General features: G+C 41.1%; 1 long non-coding RNA gene across 2 annotated transcripts in view; it reads left to right on the top strand.

Moving 5' to 3' along the window:
* The window catches only part of LOC114904139, a 216535-nt gene that overhangs the window by 107119 nt on the left and 89047 nt on the right, over positions 1–20369 (top strand). For both annotated transcript variants that reach the window (XR_003795861.1, XR_003795860.1), the window contains exon 6: positions 14703–14783. This is a non-coding gene — a long non-coding RNA (uncharacterized LOC114904139). The remainder of the gene's footprint in view (positions 1–14702; positions 14784–20369) is intronic.

The following is a 20369-nucleotide window of genomic DNA, read 5'->3' as shown; positions in this document are numbered from 1 at the left end:
TCCTACTTTTTTTTTTTGCGGTACGCGGGCCTCTCACTGTTGTGGCCTCTCCCGTTGCGGAGCACAGGTTCCGGACGCGCAGGCTTAGTGGCCATGGCTCACGGGCCCAGCCGCTCCACGGCACGTGGGATCTTCCCAGACCGGGGCACAAACCCGTGGTGTCCCCTGCATCAGCAGGCGGACTCTCAACCACTGCGCCACCAGCGAAGCCCTACTTTTTGTATATAACAGATGTATAGCAGACATAAAAAGACTGAGATGAATACTAATAGCTAGCATTTACTTATACTTACTGTATTTTTACATACTGTTTTCAGAGCAGTGAGTCATTTAATCTTTACAACAACCCTATGAGGTAGGTGATATTATTTTCATTTTATAGATGAGGAAATAGAGGGCAGAAGTTAGGTATTCTGCACTAGATCACGCAGTTGTTCAAAGCTGAGGTCAGGATCTAAATCCAGAAGTCTGGTTCCAGAGCCCTCTCTAAGCCACTGTATCGGAGATATATTTTACTCCATTAGCCATCCCATGTGTGGCTTAATATTTTAAATGAAAAACCACACCAATAAGTCTACCCTATGGTGCCTACAACATACATTAATTTTCTCTTGGCGCATGGTTTGGCATTTTTTCATTTAACTGCTGATTTGTGATATGTTTTAAAAATCTGGCATGCCAAACCAGACTTTGAAGATGAAATGGAGGCACAGAATGTTAAAGTAAACTTGCTTAAGAGTCACATATCCATGAAGAGGCAAAGCCAGCATCTGCCTCTATTACCTTTCTGATTTAATAATTGACATTCACATAGTGCTTTGTAACTAAAAAAGCATGTTATATACATTATTTCATTTGGTAACCTCAACAACTGTGGAAAGGTAAACTAGTAGAGGTATAAATCCCCCATTGTCCAGATGAGGAAACTGAGACCCAGAGAGGTTGTATAATTAATCCAAGATGACACACATGTTAAATGTGTGGAGCAAGACCAAAATGTGGCCTTTGATATCACATTTTTCATTGTATCAGGCTGGTTTCTGTGTTGGAGGTACTCCTAGACATGTGCTTATATGTGGAGAGGCCTGGGGTACCACATTTTCTTCCAAATGTGAATGATCCAAACTGGAGTTTTCTAGGAACCTGAATCTGATCTGTAGGTGCTCCTTTGGCTTCTGGAAAGCACCAAGCTCTGATAATAATGTCTTGAGAGTGGTCAGAGTCTCAGTAGGTGCTTTATTCATCTGTTACTTTTAATCCTGGTTTGGCGGAACTAGGGGATACCTTGCTAGGGATGACAAATGCCAAAGGAGATATGGCAGAGTCTCCCAGAGATGGCTGCAACATTATCTCGCACTCCACGTGCTCTTCTGCAACGTGACTTTGCCATTCTCCCATCAAGAGATGCAATCTGGGGACTTCCCGGTGGCACAGTGGTTAAGAATCCACCTGCCAATGCAGGGGACACGGGTTCAATCCCTGGTCTAGGAAGATCCCACATGCTGCGAAGCAACTGAGCCCATGCACCACAACTACTGAGCCTGCACTCTAGAGCCCGCGAGCCACAACTACTGAAACCCATGCACCCTAGAGCCCATGCATTGCAACTACTGAGCCCATGCACCGCAACTACTGAAGCCCGTGAGCTCTAGGGCCCACATGCTGCAACTACTGAGCCTGCATGCTGCAACTACTGAAGCCCGTGCTCCTAGAGCCTGTGCTCCACAACAAGAGAAGCCACCGCAATGAGAAGCGCACACACCACAACCAAGAGAGTAGCCCCTGCTCGCCGCAACTAGAGAAAGCCTGCACACGGCAGCAGTGAAGACCCAATGCAGCCAAAAAAAAAAAGATACATTCTGTTTCTCCATTCCCTCGAATCTGGACAGGGCCTGTTTCTGCTTTGACCAGTAGGACATGGCAGAAGTGATGCTGTGCCATTTCCAGGCGTAGCCCTTAACTGACCCAGCAGCTTCTGCTTCCTGCCTCTTGGAAACCAGGCAACATGTAATAAAAGCACCTATCCTGAGACCACAGTGCTGTGAGAGCCCTCAGACATGTGGAAAGGTGTTGGAGGTTGAGACACCAAGTGGAGAGAGACAGAAGTCAAGGAGCATTGAGGTGTCAGACGTATAGTGAGGAAGCCATCTTGGAAGTGGATCCTCCAGCCCTAGCTGCCCGGATGTAGCACAGATGAACTGCCCCAGGCAAGACCTTCTTGAATTTCTGATTCATAAAATTGTGAGCAAAAGAAAAGGATTGCTTGAAGCCACTAAGTACTGGAGTAGAGTGGTTTATTATGCAGCCAGGGATGACTAAAACAGAAGTAACTTTAGGCTGTTCCTGGTACTACACCCTGAGCAGTCAACAGCAGCAGGCGTAGCTCTCCTGTCTGCGTGGAGTTACTTTTCATTTAGCAGAATGGACCACAATGGGAGTAACCACTGGTCACTGATGATCATTTTCAGCTCTTAGGTGCTTAGGTCTGTTTTATCATTAGGACAAGATAATAACCAGAGAACTTACTTATACATATCTGAGCTAAAATTTCATGATGCATTTTGAGCAAGAGGAAAATGATAATTCAAGTATGTGATTACATTTGCCTAGCTTTTTGCAGTTTCCAAAGTGCTTTTTCATGTCTATCTCCTCTTTCGATCTTCCCAATGAGTCTGAGATAGATAGAAGAGGTTTTATTATTCCCATTTTTTTCATAAGGAAATAGAGGCTCCAAAAGGTTATTTGACTTGCCTAAAGCCATGTGGGTAGGTTCGGAGGTAAGGCTAGAATCCAGATGTCTTCACTCACAGCCCATTTCTACGCCAGCAGCCAACCAGCCTGTGAGATGGGCAAAACAGAGAATGGATTGTGGGGGGGGGGTCATGCCTCTAGCTGATGTTTTAACCATTACGGTAGGTGTATGTTCAATGAAACTTGCTTGTTTCCAAGACAACTGGATTCAAAGGAAAAAACCTCGATTGCTCGGGAAGAGGCAGATTCACTGTCATTTCCATCCCTTTGAAGAATTGCACATTTTGATGGGCAAAGTGCCAGAAGCAATTAAACCAGATAGCTCCACAGAGCCCTGATGGAGCAAGAAAGCAGAAGAAAAGAAACATATTTATATGTATATAAGTGCGGGTGGTGTTTCTGCTGTGAGAGTCTTTCAACAGAAATCATGACAATCCAGGAAAATCCAGGGATCAACATTCTATAGAGAATAACAACAATCTGGAAAGAAAAAGAAGAGAGCATCTTGAAATGGAGAGATGGGGAGGTGGGGGGAGGACAGAGGAAGAGATGGGCAAGGGGGAGGAGCAGTTCTGGCCCCTCAGTCTTTTCCCTGGTCCCCAGGGGAAGAAGCAGTGGACGAAGCAGTCAGATTTTACCATGAATTCCCTAAGTTGAGTCTAATGGCTCGAAGCATTCATTTTGTCTTTATTTGCTTTTCTTGTGAGGTATCCACTTGGCTCTAATTTCCCATTTTTGCTGTGGAGATCAAGAGATTTGGAACAGAGCAGATATGGAATACATTCTTCTGTACTGGCTGCATGCCAGATTTTATTATAATTTTTTGTTAGCTTATTATGGGATGGAGAATCTGGTCTCTCAGGCATGTGAGAGGGAGGAGGCTCTTTTTTTTATTGAGGTATAGTTGATGTACAATATTATATAAGTTACAGGTGTACAACATAGTAATTCACAATTTTTAGAGGTTATATATACTCCATGTATAGTTATCATAAAATACTGGCTATGTTCCTTGTATTGTATAATATATCCTGGTAGCTTATTTATTTTGTATATAATAGTTTGTACTAAGTTTTTTTTTTTTTTTTTTTGGTACGCGGGCCTCTCACTGCTGTGGCCTCTCCCGTTGCGGAGCACAGGCTCCGGACGCGCAGGCTCAGCGGCCATGGCTCACGGGCCCAGCCGCTCCGCGGCATATGGGATATTCCCGGACCAGGGCACGAACCCGTGTCCCTTGCATCAGCAGGCAGACTCTCAACCACTGCGCCACCAGGGAAGCCCAGTTTGTACTTCTTAATCCTCTATCCCTATCAAGGAGGAGGTGCTTTTGCTTTCTTCTATTCTGGTCTTTGATTTGTTCAACATTTATTGAGCTGTCATTCTACAAAAGGCCCTGCTCTAAGAATTGGGGATTCAGAAATGAGTAGGGCACACCATTTAGTGGCTCATATTTAATGTACCCACTTGCCTGGTCTTCATAGCTAAATAATGAAAGTGCCATAGCCCTGTTGTGAGCTACAAAGTGACTGTCTAATACATGGTTTTTAGGCAACATTCATTTATTCATGGAATCAACAAATAATTATTACCTCTTAGTAAGAATCAGATGCTCTGCTATGTGTTGGAGTTTCAAAAAATGAACAAAAGCAACATGTACAACAAAAAATTAGTGTCCAGAGTTTATGAAGAACTCTATAAATTAATAAGAACAAATAAACCAACAGACAAATCAGTAAATGATATAAACATGGGATTCCCAGAAGGGAAAAACATAAAAGGCTAAAGAACATTTGAGAAGATGTTCGCCCTCACTAAGCTAGTGAGGGAAAGCAAATTAAAATCACCACAAGATACTACTTTATTTTTATCTTCTAGTGTGGCAGAAATGAAGTTTATTAATATCCAGCGTTGTTGAGTTGTGGGGAAAGGACTACTTTGCTGCACTTCTGGTGGGAATGCTAAATGATTTCTGACTTTGGAGGGCAATTTGACAGTGTCTATTAAAATTGTTTTTATCAAGAACAATTGGAAACAATCTAAATGTCCCCAGAGTGGATATATAGGACATGGTATATTCAGATGGTGAAATATTACACAGAGTAAAGAGTTAGAGCTATCCATATCAACTTGGATTGATCTCAAAAATATATCATAGAGTGAAAAGAGCAAGCTGCAGAGTTTTATGTATTTTATGACCACTTATGTGAAAAAAAACCCCACAAAAATTAACACTATGTATTTACTATGGCATAGCCTAGTAAAGATACATATCAGATTTTAGTAGAGGTTATCGCTTGGTTTTTGGTGGGGGAAAGGATTGAAGAGGTCCAGGGGACTTCATCTATATTTGTAATATATTTTAGGCAAATAAATCGTATATAATTATACTTTATTTGTTAACAATTAACTAAAGGGAAACAGTGTACAGAACACAATTCTTGTATTGGAGGAACTTTTGACTAATGGCCTTATCTATGGGGCAAACCTGGGATTAGATCTCAGATCTCCAATTTTCTAGTGCAATGATCTGTCTCTTGGATGTATGATAAATTTAACCACCTGACTTGCTTTCTGCGAAGTGAGACCTTTTCCAGTTGGCATAAAAGTTAAAACATTTTATTCCTTTCTTTGTGTATGGGAGATGGATTTTTCATTAAAAATTTTTTTTAATTAAAAAATGAATAGATGTCAAGAATATTTATAATTTATGTGTAAGGTATAGAGACTCATTAACCTACCACTCAGTTGAAGGAATAGAAGACATGCATTTTTCAAAATGGAAATGGTGAGAATATTTGGACTCTCCCATCAGAGACAAAACCTGAAGGGCTTTGATGGTTTTATCAGCACCATTCCCACAACTCCCTAGCAGCCAGATAAATTAAACAAATGGCCCTATTTGGAAAATTGGACTCTTCTCCTCTGTGTGTGCTAAATTGCTAAATTGCTATGCAGTGATTTATCTGGGCTGTTCCTAGAGGGTGAGAAGTCGCACAAAGCTCTGAGAGATGGGTCCAGAGGTAGAAAGAGTGTCCAAGTATATTTAGCAAATGATGATGCAAACCACGCAAAATATACGGCACAAAGGAAGAAAAACGTGCATTTGCTGTCTGGGAAGTGATTGAACATTTATAGTTTGGGAATAGCTAGTTCAGAGCTGGAAGAAGTGCGAGTCTTGTTTCAGTCAATGAAAGAATCAGTGTTCTTTGGAACTCAGTGGGGACGTAAAAGGAATTTACCCATCTAAGTAGTCCAATTTTGAGATTCTTCAAGTCTTTGAGGAGTGATTTAAGCAGGAACTAGTTAAGATTGTATCCAAAATGCAGAGAGAGAGAGACAGAGAGACACAGAGAGAGAGAGAGAGAGAGAGAGAGAGAGAGAGACAGCCCCACACCCCCACTTCCATAGACACATATGTGCAGGGAGTGAGAGGGGAGGGTGAGGAGGACAGAGACAGAGGGAATCAGTGGAGTTTAAGGCCACAGTCTTCCATGCTCTTTAAGGTATTGGGGGCCACAAGCTTTTATACACATGGCATAAAAGTCTTATATTAACATGTTGCCTTTACAAAATGACAGACATTTATTCCAAATGAAGGTTAGAAAATTGCTTGGTAGTGTAAGAGATCAGAACTAAAAATGGATGATTAATGAGTCCCCAGAAGCCCCTGACAGCCATTTGGGGCCCCCAGAAGCCATTGCTTCCTAAAGTCCCAATTCCCTCTTTGCAGACGGTGCTGGAACCCTCAGTTCCTTCTCTCACCACAGCCTGAAGTGTTGACAGATAGAATACAGAATGCAATATTTGGGACGTAGTCACACACAAAACTGATGTATTGTTTATCTGAAATTCAAATTTAACTGGGTGTATTTTTATTTTCTAAATCTGGCATCTTGATGTTTGGGAAATATGCTTGCCCTTTTTCCTTCCCCAATTCCTTTTTTAATTCTGATCAACAAAGTTCTCCAACCCCCAAAGACCCCTCACTGCTTCAGAAGGGCCTGTGTTAGGTAATAATTTTCCTTCTTCAGGAGCCATAGTCTAATTCTAGGGAGGGAAAGAGTGTACCATTCCCATTTCTATACCTACACTGAGACTTTTTTCCCCTTCTGCTTTAAGACCATCCCACCATTTCAGAGAATTTCTACTGTGTACTAGCCAAGAAGGTCTTTCCCTGCAATGTCTTCACAGAGTGGAGAGATTGGAATGGATCTCATTGTACAAGAATGTTCAGGATTAAGAAAGAATTATAATCTTACCTCTAAGTCCTACAGTGTCTGGAGGCGTGTGGCAGGAAGAGTCTGTTATTAGAAAGAGCATAAGCTTACTTGTTGTAGCCAGTCACAAACACACTTGAAGTTCAGAAGATGGGCAAGCATTTCTTTACTGTTGCCATTGGGCTGTTCTCTCATCCAAGCACAGTTAGCCTTGGAGGAAATCTAATAAAAAGTCCCTTCCACTTTGAGCCAGGGACACCTCTTACTTTTCCAGCCCTGGGAGGGCGATAGAGGGCCATCACCTCATCTAGCGAGGGGGATCTGAGCCAGGGGTTGGCAAATTACCAACTGTAGGGCAAATCCTGCTTACTGCTGTTTTTCTACACTAATGAGTTAAGAATGGGTTTTACATTTAAAAATGGTTAAAACAATCAAATGAAGAATAATATTAAGTGACGTGAAAATTACACAAAATTCAAATTTCAGTGTTCATAGTTTTATTAGAACATAGCCATGCTCATTCTTTTATGTATTGTCTATGGCCACTTTCATGCTATAAGGGCAGAGTTGACTATTTCAACAAAGGCCATGTGGCCCACAAAGCTTAAAATATTCACGATCAGGCACTTTTGGTATAAAGTTGCCTGACCCCTGATTTAAGCAATAAACTTTTCCTACTAATAGTAGCTGCCCCTCTGAGAGTGTAACTTTTTTTTTGTGGTATGCGGGCCTCTCACTGTTGTGGCCTCTCCCGTTGCGGGGCACAGGCTCCGGACGTGCAGGCTCAGCGGCCATGGCTCACGGGCCCAGCCGCTTCGCGGCATGTGGGATCCTCCCGGACCGGGGCATGAACTCATGTCCCCTGCATCGGCAGGCGGACTCTCAACTGCTGCGCCACCAGGGAAGTCCTAAGAGTGTAACTTTCAAGTATATCTACTTTCTAGGTTACAAGATCCCCTTCCTACCAGGAATGGATCATTTAGTATTCTTTTGGTTGCCAGGGACAAAAACCCAACCCAAAGTGCCCTTGCAGTTGTGTGGAAGCTGCCTGCAGTGTGACTGCTCTAACAGTGCATTCACGTCGATATGGAAACTTTCTTTCGGATTAGAAATACATTAACATTATCAAAACATTTTCACATGATCTAGATTTCTCTCTGTCTTCTGACCTGCCTTCCAGTGTGTGACCTTTGTCCTTTATTCCTTCTCCAGAGCTTCTCCTATTAGTAATCCAATGGCTATAGCAGTTTCAGACTTGACAGCCTCAGTTTACACTGGTTCCCAACTTTTGTCACATCATGGCAAACACAGAAAATGTTATTTGTACAACACATTGAGATAAACTATGGAGATTTGTGAGTGTCTACATAGGGCTTGGTGAAAAAATCTATTATATATTTTTGTAATTATCATATGAAAAAATCAAAAATATTAGGGAAGATATCAAATGTAAGACTAGTATTGATATAAGTGTTACAAATAAAATCTTTCCAAAAATGTAATAAATAAATTCTCATTTGCTTTAAATGAGAAGTTTGATTAAAATTAACATTTTTAATTTCATATTTTATATTTGAAGTGGTTACATGCAATTCCTAACCAAGGCTTTAAAAATTCTGATCTCTTCAATTATGAGAGTTACTTGACAAAAAATTTGCTTACACAATTAAGTGCTAAAACATTAAAAAAATTTTTAAACAACCTTTTTAACACAGCTTAAATTATGTTTACAAGATTTGACAGTTCTTCTTTTATTTTTGTTGACAAATGCATTATTAAAATATCTTATAATTGTAATGGACTTTAATCCAATAGAACTTTTGCATATCAACTGCATACATGGTTTGAGCAATCACTTGCTGGTAACTTGGACACTACTAAAATGGCACATAAGCCACAAGTGGGGAGAAATAGCTTGTTATATATACAAAGACAGAGATTTGGGGCCACTGCCTGAAGTGTGTCTCTGAGGAGCCTCCCCCCCGTCTCCCAGCCCTGACAGTGACCCTCACTGCCCAGCTGCATCATGGGTTGCATGCTGCAGTCCCTGGACATCTGGAACAAGAAATTCCCTAGTAGCTGCAAAAGCCCCATGTTCACTGTGACAGAGGTGTGCTTTGCAGTGAATGTGTGCTCTGTAGATGGCGGGGGTAGAGCACTTCCTTTGTTGTACTCAGCACATCTTATCAGGTGATGAGGCCTAGATGGTGCTCATTGAGACTGCTGCCTGCAGGGACCGTGTAGCATGCCATTGGATTCTGCTCAACTCTGGGCACTTTCTAGGGAGCATCAGATGAGGCTATCTGAGGATAGAGGTGACCTGCCTGTGGGCATGGGTCACCCCACATACCCTGTTGTCACCTCCAAGGCTGAGGGGATTAATATCTTGTAGAATATCTATAACCCATTTGTGGCATACCGATGAGCTCTGGCTGGGAAGCTCTGCCTTCACAGATGGCACTGCAGTGTTTCCTGAACAATTGAAGGAGGTGATTCAGGAGAAAATTACCTTAGGGAACAAAGTTTAACTACCATGAACCTGGGTTGTTTTGGAAATGGATTTTTCCATCACTTTTGTTTACTTCTTTGTTTTTGTTGTTGTCAGCTATGCCTTACGTATATACGTATGTATGTACGTTACTGATTGCACCAAGGATTATGATATACCTCCTTAAATTATCACAGTCTGCCTTCAACTAATATTATTCTACTTTACATAAATGTAAGACTCCTACAGTAGTAAGCTTCCATTTATCTCCCTCCCATCATTCGTGTTTTTGTCGTATTACATTTTACTTCTACACCTGTTATAAACACCACAATACATTGTTATCTTTGTTTTATACAATTAATTGTGTTTTTAAAAAAGCAGCTTAATTGAGATATAAATTCACATACCATAAAATTCACCCACATAAAGTACATGGTTCATTAGTTTTTGGTATATTACATGATTACTTTAAAAAATTGTGGTAAAACATATATAACAAAATTTGCCATTTTAACTTTTTTTTTTTTTTTTTTGCCACATGGCTTGCAAAAAAAGTTAGTTCCCTGACCAGGGGTTGAACCCAGGCCAGGCAGTGAAAGCCCAGAATCCTAACCATTAGGCCACCAAGGAACTTAACTGTTTTTAAATGTACATTTCAGTGACATTAATTACATTCAAAATGTTGTGCAACCATCAGCACTATCTATTTCCAAAATTTTTGTTATCCCAAACAGAAACTCTGTGGCTATTAAGCAATAACTCCCTATACCCTCCTTCCTACAGCCCCTGGTAACTTCTAGTTTTTCTTTCTGTATGGATTTGCCTAAGTATCTCATATAAGACGAATCATACAACATTTGTCCTTCTGGGTCTGGCTTATCTCACTTAGCATAATGTTTTCAAGATTCATCCATGTTGTAGTATGTATGAGAATTTCATTTCCTTTTAAAGCTAAATAATACTCCATCGTATATATATAACACATTTTCTTTAACCATTCATCTGTTGATGGACTAGTTAATTATCTTTCTTTTTAAAATTTATTTTATTTTTGGCTGCGTTTGGTCTTCATTGTTGCACACGGGCTTTCTCCAGTTGTGGCGAGCGAGGGCTACTCTTTGTTGTGGTGCTTGAGCTTCTCATTGCGGTGGCTTCTCTTGTTGCAGAGCATGGGCTCTAGGCACGTGGGCTTCAGTAGTTGTGGCATGCAGGCTAAGTAGTTGTGGCTCGCGGGCTCTAGAGCGCAGGCTCAGTAGCTGTGGTGCATGGGCTTAGTTGCTCCGTGGCATGCGGGATCTCCCTGGACCAGGGCTTGAACCCGTGTCCCCTGCATTGGCAGGCGGATTCTTAACCACTGCGCCACTAGGGAAGTCCTGACTAGTTAATTATCTTTTAAGGAAATTAAGAAACAAGAAAAAAATGCTCCTTGTATACTTACCCCTGTGTTTTTTATTTGTGAAACTTTTCATTTGTTTACATATAACCAAATTTTTATCTGGTGTAATTCCTTTCATCCTCAAGAATGTCATTTTAATGTTTCTAAATGCAGCACGTATCTTCTGGGGACCAATTCTCCCAAATTTGAAAATATCTTGATTTTTTTCCTTCATTTTGGAAAAATATTTTTGCAGGATATAGAATTCTAGGTTGACAGTTTTTATTTTGAGCACTTTAGAAATGTCATTCCATTGTCTTCTATAGTCCACCTTTTCTGATGATAAGTCAGTAGTAATCTTTATTGTTTTTCTCTTATATGTAATGTATCTTCTTTTCTCTAGCTTCTTAAAATATTTTGTCTTTCACTTTGGTTTTCAGCTCCTTGCTGGGATGTGAATAGGTGTTGTTTTCTTTGTTTTTATTCTGCTTGGAGTCTGTAGAACTTACTGGATCTGTGGGTTGATATATTGTTTTTATCAAGTTTGGAGAATTATGTCTTCATTATATTATTTCACTGCATTACTCAAATATATTTCATTATATTACCCCATTCTCTTTCCTCTCTTTTCATGACTCTAATAACAAGTATGTTGGACTACTTGATATTGTCACTGAGGCTCTGTTGATATTTTTCAGCTTTCTGTTTCTCTGTGCTTCAGTCTGTAGTGTCTATTGCTGCATCTTTAAGTTCATTGACCTTTTCTTCTATAGTGACCAATATGCTGAAAAATTCACCCAGTGAATTATTCATTTCAAATATTGTATTTTCCAGTTTTCGACTTTCCATCGTTTTATTCAATAGTACCTATTTATCTCCTGAGATCATCCACTGGTTCACTTGTTATGTCCATCTTCACCTTTAAATTCTTGAACATATTTGAAGTAGTTGTTTTATTTTATTTATTTTTTGGTGTGGTTTTCATTGAGGTATATAGTACAATATATATATGTTTCAGGTGTAAAACATAGTGATTCACAACTTTTAAAGGTTATACTCCATTTATAGTTATTTATAAAATATTGACTATATTACCTGTGTTGTACAATATATCCTTGTACCTTATTTAATTTATACATAAAAGTTTGTACCTCTTAATCCCTTAACCCTGTCTTGCCCCTTTCACCTTCCATCTCCCCACTGGTAACCACTAGTTTGTTCTCTATATCTGTGAGTCTTTTTGTTATATTCACTAGTTTTACTCTTTAGATTCCACATTTAAGTGATATCTGACTTATTTCACGTAGCATAATTACCCTCTAGGTCCATCCATGTTGTCGCAAATGGCAAAATTTCATTCTTTTTTATGGCTGAGTAGTATTCCATTTTATATATATATATATATGTACCACATCTTCTTTATCCATCCATTTGTTGGTGGACATTTAGGTTGCTTCCATTGGCAATTGTAAATAATGTTGCTATGAACATTGGGGTGCATGTATCTTTTCGAATTAGTGTTTTTATTTTTTTCAGAAATATACCCAGAAGTGGAATTGCTGGGTCATGTGATAGTTCTATTTTTAGTTTTCTGAGGAACCTCCATACTGTTTTCCACAGTGGCTGCACCAATTTACATTCCCAACAGTGTATGAAGGGTCCCTTTTCTCCACATCCTCTCCAACGTTTATTATTTGTGTTCTTTTTTATAATAGTCATTCTGACAGGTGTGAGGTGATATTTCCTTGTGGTTTTAACTTGCATTTCTCTGATGATTAACAGTGTTGAGCATTTTTTTCATGTGCCTATTGGCCATCTATGTCTTCTTTGGTAAAATGTCTATTCAGATTGAAGTAGTTGTTTTAAAGTCCTTGTTGGCTAATTCCAATATCTGTGTTATCCCTGGGTCTATTTCTATTGCCTCCACCCAATGCACTTATGGAAAGGACACATCCATGATACAGCTACCTTTCAAAATTCTGAACAGGAATCAAAGCACAAATCAGCTATCCTGGGATCTTCAAACTTAAGTTAGATTCCATAACTCCCTCTGATCCCCTCTGATACTCATGTCTAACTTTCTATAACCCCCTTTCCAAACTTTGCTTCCTTAATTTAACTCAACTCAAAGGGTTTTTTTTTTTTTTTTTTCTGTATGCGGGCCTCTCACTGTTGTGGCCTCTCCGGTTGCGGAGCACAGGCTCCAGATGCACAGGCTCAGCGGCCATGGCTCACGGGCCCAGCCGCTCTGCAGCATGTGAGATCTTCCCGGACCGGGGCACGAACCCGTGTCCCCTGCATCGGCAGGCGGAATCCCAACCACTGCGCCACCAGGGAAGCCCCAAAGGGTTTTTTTTTGTTTGTTTGTTTTTGTTTTTTCTTCAGTCTGGAATGAAGGGCTGGAGCAGAAAGTGGAAAAACTTGACTCAGCTAGAACTCATTGACTCCTAGCCATCATCAGTGTTTTACCTGTAATAAGGCTTTTTGAACTTAGAAGTTGAGAATTTAGTGTATTGGTCCTCTGACCTCAACATGCTAACTAATACCACCTCACTTCTTCATACCCCTAAGGATGGCAGTCAATTCAAACAGGTTAGAAGTGTGAGGTGGGGGAGGGGTAAGATGGGGCAAATACTGCTTTGCCACACATTTTGTTCAGTGAGATCATTGTCATGTTAACCAGAGTTTTGCCAATGATAGAAATGTGTTACATGTTCAATGTGTGGTACTGACTGTAGACCTCTGGGAGTGCACAGCTATATTTTAGATAATAACTTTTAAAGGTTGATTTTCATTTCAAAGGCAATCTAAAAACATTAATTTAAGGCTATTTTGGATCCTCTGACCACTACCACCTTATAATAGTACTGATAATTTATTTTGTATATTCATCTGCGTTGGTGATATGGGATTCCTCAGAGTCACAGATTTAATTTTAATGTGGTCCTCAGTTTGGGATTTGTGGTACCCAGGGGTCTGTGGATGTACACTTAAAAGACAATGAGGGGCTTCCCTGGTAGTGCAGTGGTTAAGAATCTGCCTGCCAATGCGGGGGACAGGGGTTCGATCCCTGGTCCGGGAAGATCCCACCTGCCACAGAGCAACTAAGTCCGTGTGCCACAACTACTGAGCCTGCGCTCTAGAGCCTGCAAGCCACAACTACTGAGCCCACATGCCACAGCTACTGAAGCCCGTGCACCTAGAGCCTGTGCTCCGCAACAAGAGAAGCCACCACAATGAGAAGCCCGCGCACCACAATGAAGAGTAGCCTCCACTCACCACAACTAGAGACAGCCCACGCACAGCAACAAAGACCAAATGCAGCCAAAAATAAAGAAATAAAATAAATTTATATTAAAAAAAAGACAATGAGGATTCTTTTTTCTTTAAAAGGAGTTTGTATTTTACATGAATTGAAGAACTCATACATTTTTTACTTCATATTTTATAATAAGATAGAGGTTGTCAAATTATGGATCATAAGCCAAATCTGGCCTGTGGTCTGTTTTTGTATGGACCACCAGCTAAGAGTGGATTTTACATTTTTAAAAGTTGGGAAAAGAAGAAGAAAAAGAATATACAACAGAGATTTTATGTTGCCCTCAAAGCCTAAAATATTTACTATCTGGCTTTTTATAGAAAAGTTTGTCAAGCTTTGTGATAAAGGCTGGAGGGGATAAGGAAGGCTCTGTTGTGTGGAATTGTGACTCCAAGTGTTTATATTACGTTTTCTTGGGCTAAATGAAGGTGAGGTGGTAGTACAGACTATCTTTATCCTTGTGGAGCCTTCACTTATACCCTGATGCAAAGGGTAATTGTTTGGGCCTGTGGTGACACATTCCCTTTCTCTTTTGACATGGGCATGGAGGCGTGGACGTCCTCACATGGGCCAGACACATCTGAAGGACCAGTGTAAGTCCTTGAGAGAACATCCCTCCAGCTGAGAAAGGTAGGTCAGAGCAGAGACACCTCTGAGCAGAACACAGCCGCCTTGAGGCAGAGCTCTTCTCTCTTTTCTGCTGTTTCCCTGCTTTGAGGACTTGTGTTAGTGAGAAGAGAGAATGTGAATATCATTTCTGCTGGGTGATACTCTGAATCCTCTCCCAGGCCTTCAGGACACTCCTGTGGGGTGGTAGCGTGTTTTATGTTAGGTGCTGATCGTGAACAACACCATGTATTATCTGTGTGGCTTTTAGACTGTCAGCCTTATTAGGGCAATAAGTGACTGTGGGTCTCCAGAGACTGCAAGTCTTCTCTTTTTGTGTAATGTCCTGGTGAAAAGGGGCTGAAATATAGCTTTCCTCCAGAATTTCTTTATCATCCTTCTATTCCCTATTTAAGTGCTATTATGTGGAAGTCATTCTTCTTAGCAATTTTGAAAGAAAGTTGCTTATGAAGCCATCAAGCAGAGGGTACAACTTGGGTAGAATTGAAATAAGAGAGAGATTGAATTCCAGGTTAAATCTCCAGTCTGTCCCTTGAAATTGAGGCATATAGATGACAAAGCAAATAGAAAACTGTGGGTAAACATGCTGGAATATACAGTGGGTAATGGATATTGAAGGACGATCTTGTCATGCATGCTAAACAGATACTTTTATGAGTTTAAATTTAATTAGCATCTGGAAATTAACAAGGCTAGAAAGAAGGGCAATGGGTTTTTAAGTGATGGCGATGGATAGGTACTGTTTGCAGCGTATAGATAAATGAAGATTTAATTTGTAATACATAATGAGCCAGGTGCCTATAAAATAATTTGTTTTTCAAGTGGCTATCACAGAGCAAAACAATGGAACCGTCTGAGGTGTGGCAATGACTATTATTACAGTTTTTCTTTGGTTAAAATCAGTTTTGTAGATGGATATGGATTTGTATTGTCCAAGTTGGATAATGTAAATATTTTCACTGTCTCTATTTCTTCTTTGAGGGATGGCACATAAAAATAACTTTTGGTTATTTTGGTTATATCTTTTGCACGTTTACCTTTAGTATGTGTGTGTTGGGTCAGGGTACGCTCCTGGAGGAGAGGGGAATGGACTTCTGTACCTTCTCTTCTAGAACCTTTTGATGTTTACAGCATTTGTTTTTTGATGATCTTTTTGGAGGAGGGCCTGAGAAATGAACTTGAGCTAGAGGGTAGAAGAAGGGATCCAGTTCAGTTTGAAAATGGTATCATTTCTATTCTTCCTTTGGTCATAAACTGCATGGCCCTCTCTAAAGCATGAATCGAGGCTGCCCTTTGTATCACGAACGGTACAGAATTGGGGTTGAGGTCCAGTGCTGTGGCAGGAGAACCACTTGGGTTTGGGTTAAAGGCAGAGGCAGTCCCACCAGGAGAGTTTGTTCTCCCGAGAAGGGTAGCCCCTTGTGCTGAGCTCTGCATGTGTGTATAGGCATGGGCGTGTAGATTCTCCATGCATTGCAGGAGGTGAGAAGGCAGTGCTGTTTCTTGAGGAATTACTCAAGAGTTAAGTAGCTCAAGAGTTATGTGGGATACCCATGCGGACAGTGGCTCATACAAAGTGGGTGCATGGCTGTGGCACAGGTCTACAGAGAGGAACCCACTTCAAGCTTCAAGCATCAGCCTTGCAACTAACTGTCTTTCTCTCTCTCCCTTCTCAAAGTTGTGCCCTGTGAGCTGGGGAAGAGTCATCTTGGGCAGAAGTGGAGGACCGGGCTGCAGTGTTTTTGTTTATGCTAGGAATGAATTTGTGTTTCTGTCTTTCATTTTCTTTCTCTTGTTTCTTCCCAAGGAAGTGCATTTTAGCGGTGTATCTGGGATCGTGTGGGCAGGCCACGAATTCCAGGATAACTCAGTAACACGTCCAGGTCTCTAGGCTTGGGGAAGGGGGCACAGAAAGCCATCTCACGCAGCCATTCTCAGACCTGACTCTGCAACTAGGCCCCTCCAGGGCCTGAAAAATTCAGTTTCCAGGCCCCACTTCTGGAAATTCTGACTTAGTCATTCTGAGGACCTAGGAATATATGTTTCAGTAAAAAAAAACACCCTGGTGGGTTCTGTTGGGCAGCTGGGTTTGGGAACCTTGGAGCTAGTATCTCTCCAGCCTGTAAGTGGGAGCACACTTCAATCTTCCCAGTATGTGGAGACTGTAAATGTCGGATGACACATACAGTCATGAATTTTGGTATCAGAGCCACTTTGCCATCTTTGGGCCCTCATTGTCTCTTTGATCTTTTGAAAGCACAAACTCCAGCCTCCCTCTGCTTCCTGCCCCTGGGAGCCTTACCCATGACCCAGGTATTGGGGGGTGGGAGTCGCCCTGAGACCCAGGCTCTGGGACCAGTTTCCTGTAACATACGGCCTATTAGAGAGAGAGTGTGAGTAATCCAGACCAGGCCAGGCTTTACACGGGCAGTACCTTGTGTAGCTTCCTCACTGGGCCCTGCTGTGCCCCAGGGAATCCGGCTGCTTTCCTGCCAGTGGGAGATGATGAGGTCAGTGCGCTGAAGGTTCCACCCTGGAAAGGGCGAAGCAGGAAGGTGACTGGAAAATGCTGTTTTAAAATGTGTTGGACCCTCACAGAACCCTAGAGGGAAATAAATTTAGTAACTTAGTTTTTATCATTGTTCCTAAATTTCCATAGTGGAGAACTAGGGACTAGTTTCCAAGGTGGGGATGCTTTTCAGCCTTTGTGTATTTTGAAGTGAGGTCTCTGGGGGCTCACGGCACACTAAGGGAAGGGCAGGGAGGAGATGTCGCTGTCACTCGGGGAGCACCCAGAATAAGAGCTGGGAGATTTACGAGGTGTCTGCGTGTGGTTAAACCCAGGGCGGGGAAGCAGTCCAACTCTTCATTGACAACCCTTTGTTTTGAGGTAAATTTAAACAGGGCTGTTGAGAGAGTTTCACGTTTGTACAAGTTCCTTTTCTGAACAATAGTTTCCAACCATTTACTAATGACCTTGGCACTTTCAGCAGAACAGCACGGCTCTCAGTCTGTCCCCAGCTTTGCAGAGGACACTTCCTGTTCTCCTTAATCGCTTCTCCCATCTGGGAAGCACCAGGCTCTGCGGAAGACACCTGTTTTCTCGCCTGTTATCGTCAAAGCTTGGCTCCCTGGCTGGTCCTGAATAGTTGTGAGTGTGCAGGTGGGGGCCAGAGGGTCAGGCTGTCTGTCCCGTGGGACAGAAAATCACCAAGTGTCTGTGAAAGACTCCCATCATCTCAGTGCCTGCTTGTGAATTCATGTGAGGCTACGCATGGTTCGTGGACGTTTTTCTTAGTAAAAGTGTCTTCTGTTCATTTCGTGAAAGAGGAATTCATGGAGAATGAGAAAAGTAAGGTTTTGAAGAAGAATTAAAATCAGAATTAGAAGGAAAAGAAACACATACAGAGGTAGAGGAGGAAAAAAACCTTACTTAGTTTAGAAAAATCCTGTATGTCCTTAGGAGACCAGCACCTGTGTTTTGGGAGATTGTCCTGTGTGTCCATGAGTAGGTTTCTCGGTACTTGGTAAAGACAGTGAGGCTTAAATGAACAAGGGCATAGCCATGTTTTCAATAAAGGTTCCCTTGTTTGTGGGCTCTGAGGACTCAACATTATAAAGGCTGAGGTGGAGGCCAAGGATAGGGTGGGGTTGTGTTAATTTTTTGGCCATTTCTCAGTCCTTGTGTTGCAGCAGGGGTTACTGATGAAATGGCCTCAGGCAACCTTCAGCAAGGGCTTACTGGCTTCAGCAATCTTTCCTGGCAGCATAATTCACTTCCCAGCCTTGACAATTCCCATCTGGACAACCTCCCACGAGAATCTCAGTGGCCCGCACCTCCCATTCCTCTACAAAGGGAAGCTTGTGGGATGACAGTGTCTCCCCTACATGGAGAAGCCACCATGGACTTGGACATTGTAAATATCACTGTGATGTGGGCTTGGGGGGTAACAGAGAGATGGTGCAGGAAATACCAATACAAGGTAAAACCCAACCCCTATACCACGCTGTCCACATGGGAATTTACCAAAAAATTCCATGGAAGAGGCTTAAGAATGCTTATTCAAGTAAGTTAGAATTCACAAATTTTAAAGCAACAACAGCAGAGTCCAGGAGTGATTAGGGTGCCATAGGGCTAGTCAGCAGAGATATTCTAAAAAAGAGTGCTTAAATTCAAACCCAGGAATTTAATAACAATAATACCAATAACGAGCAGGCAGCAACATAATAAAATACTATGCCGCTATTTTTCCAAAGCTCAAAGCTCATTTAAAAGTTGACCCCATTTGTTAGAGTATTTGTGAGATACAAACATCGTTATCCTCATGTGGTGGGCAAGGAAATGAAGGCTCAGAGGGACTGAGCCTTTGTTTCTAGCATGTTCCATGCAGCACAGTACTGAACTCCAACTGTGGGATGAAGCCTTGATCTGTCACAGGGGTCCAGGAGTTCACACCTCCCTCTAGCCCTTCTTCAAGCTCTTTCTGAGGATAAGCTATTAACATTAATTATGTCACCACGTTAGTGTCTTTTTTGGAGGGAGAAGTGGGAAAGTAGTTTTTGGAGGGTAATAAAACAATATGTTTGAAATCATTTCATTTTTGCACATAGATACATGAAAAAATGATATATACCAATTTGTTAACAGTGGTTATTTCTGATATATGTAATTATGGGTTATCTTTACATTTTTTATCCTCTTGTAATTATAGAAATAAGTATACATTATTTTTGTATTAAAGAAAAAAATCCCTAAAATAGTAAAACAAAAGAAAAGGTTCTAGGATTTAAAAACACTTTCTAATTTACTCTTAGGTTATTTTACCTGGTTTTTTTTCATGCAATAAGATATTTTGCTAAATACTAGAAAATTCAATTTACAGCAATCAGTTTATGTTGTAACTTTTGTACGTATTATACATACTATTTTGTAACGTTATACTTTCTTTAATCAATCCCTTCTGTTAGACATCTACTTTTTCAACTAATCATTACTATAAGAAAACTAGAGCCAAACACAATTGGCTAAAATTAATTAAAATCAAGTAGAAACATCCTGCCCTTCCCCCACCCCCCAAATTTTGAAAAATGGGCAAAAATCCTTTCTGCGAAATTTTATTCATTTCCAACCCAGTTGTTTTTTTGACCAGATTGTGATCTTAACTAAGGAACGGGAAGAAAGTAACCTATATCAAGTACCTACAGCCACCCACAAACAAGTCTTTATAATACTTTTTTGTTTTTGTATTTTAGTAGGTTTTAAAATCAGGAATGAATTAGAGTTACAGTAGGAGAGACAAAGTTCATTTTAGACGGATATTCTTATTTACTATAAGGATAATCAAGCACAATAGCACATGATTTTACAGAATCTTTAAATAGAATAAAGAAACGTGTGTATGTGTGTATGTGTGTGTGTCTGTGTATGTGTGTCTCTGTGTGTGCACGTCTGTGTGTGTCTGTGTGTGTGCATCTGTGTGTGTGTGTTTGTGTGTGTGCGTCTGTGTGTGCATCTGTGTGTGTCTTTGTGTGTCTCTGTGTGTGTGTGTGTGTGTCTGTGTGTGTCTCTGTGTGTGCATCTCTGTGTGT

This window comes from Monodon monoceros, unplaced genomic scaffold (genome assembly GCF_005190385.1).
Source record: "Monodon monoceros isolate NGI ecotype Baffin Bay Population unplaced genomic scaffold, NGI_Narwhal_1 Super_Scaffold_21, whole genome shotgun sequence".
NCBI classification, from domain to species: domain Eukaryota; kingdom Metazoa; phylum Chordata; class Mammalia; order Artiodactyla; family Monodontidae; genus Monodon; species Monodon monoceros.
Note: the sequence above shows the minus strand (reverse complement) of the source record. Positions and strands in the feature narration are given on the sequence as shown.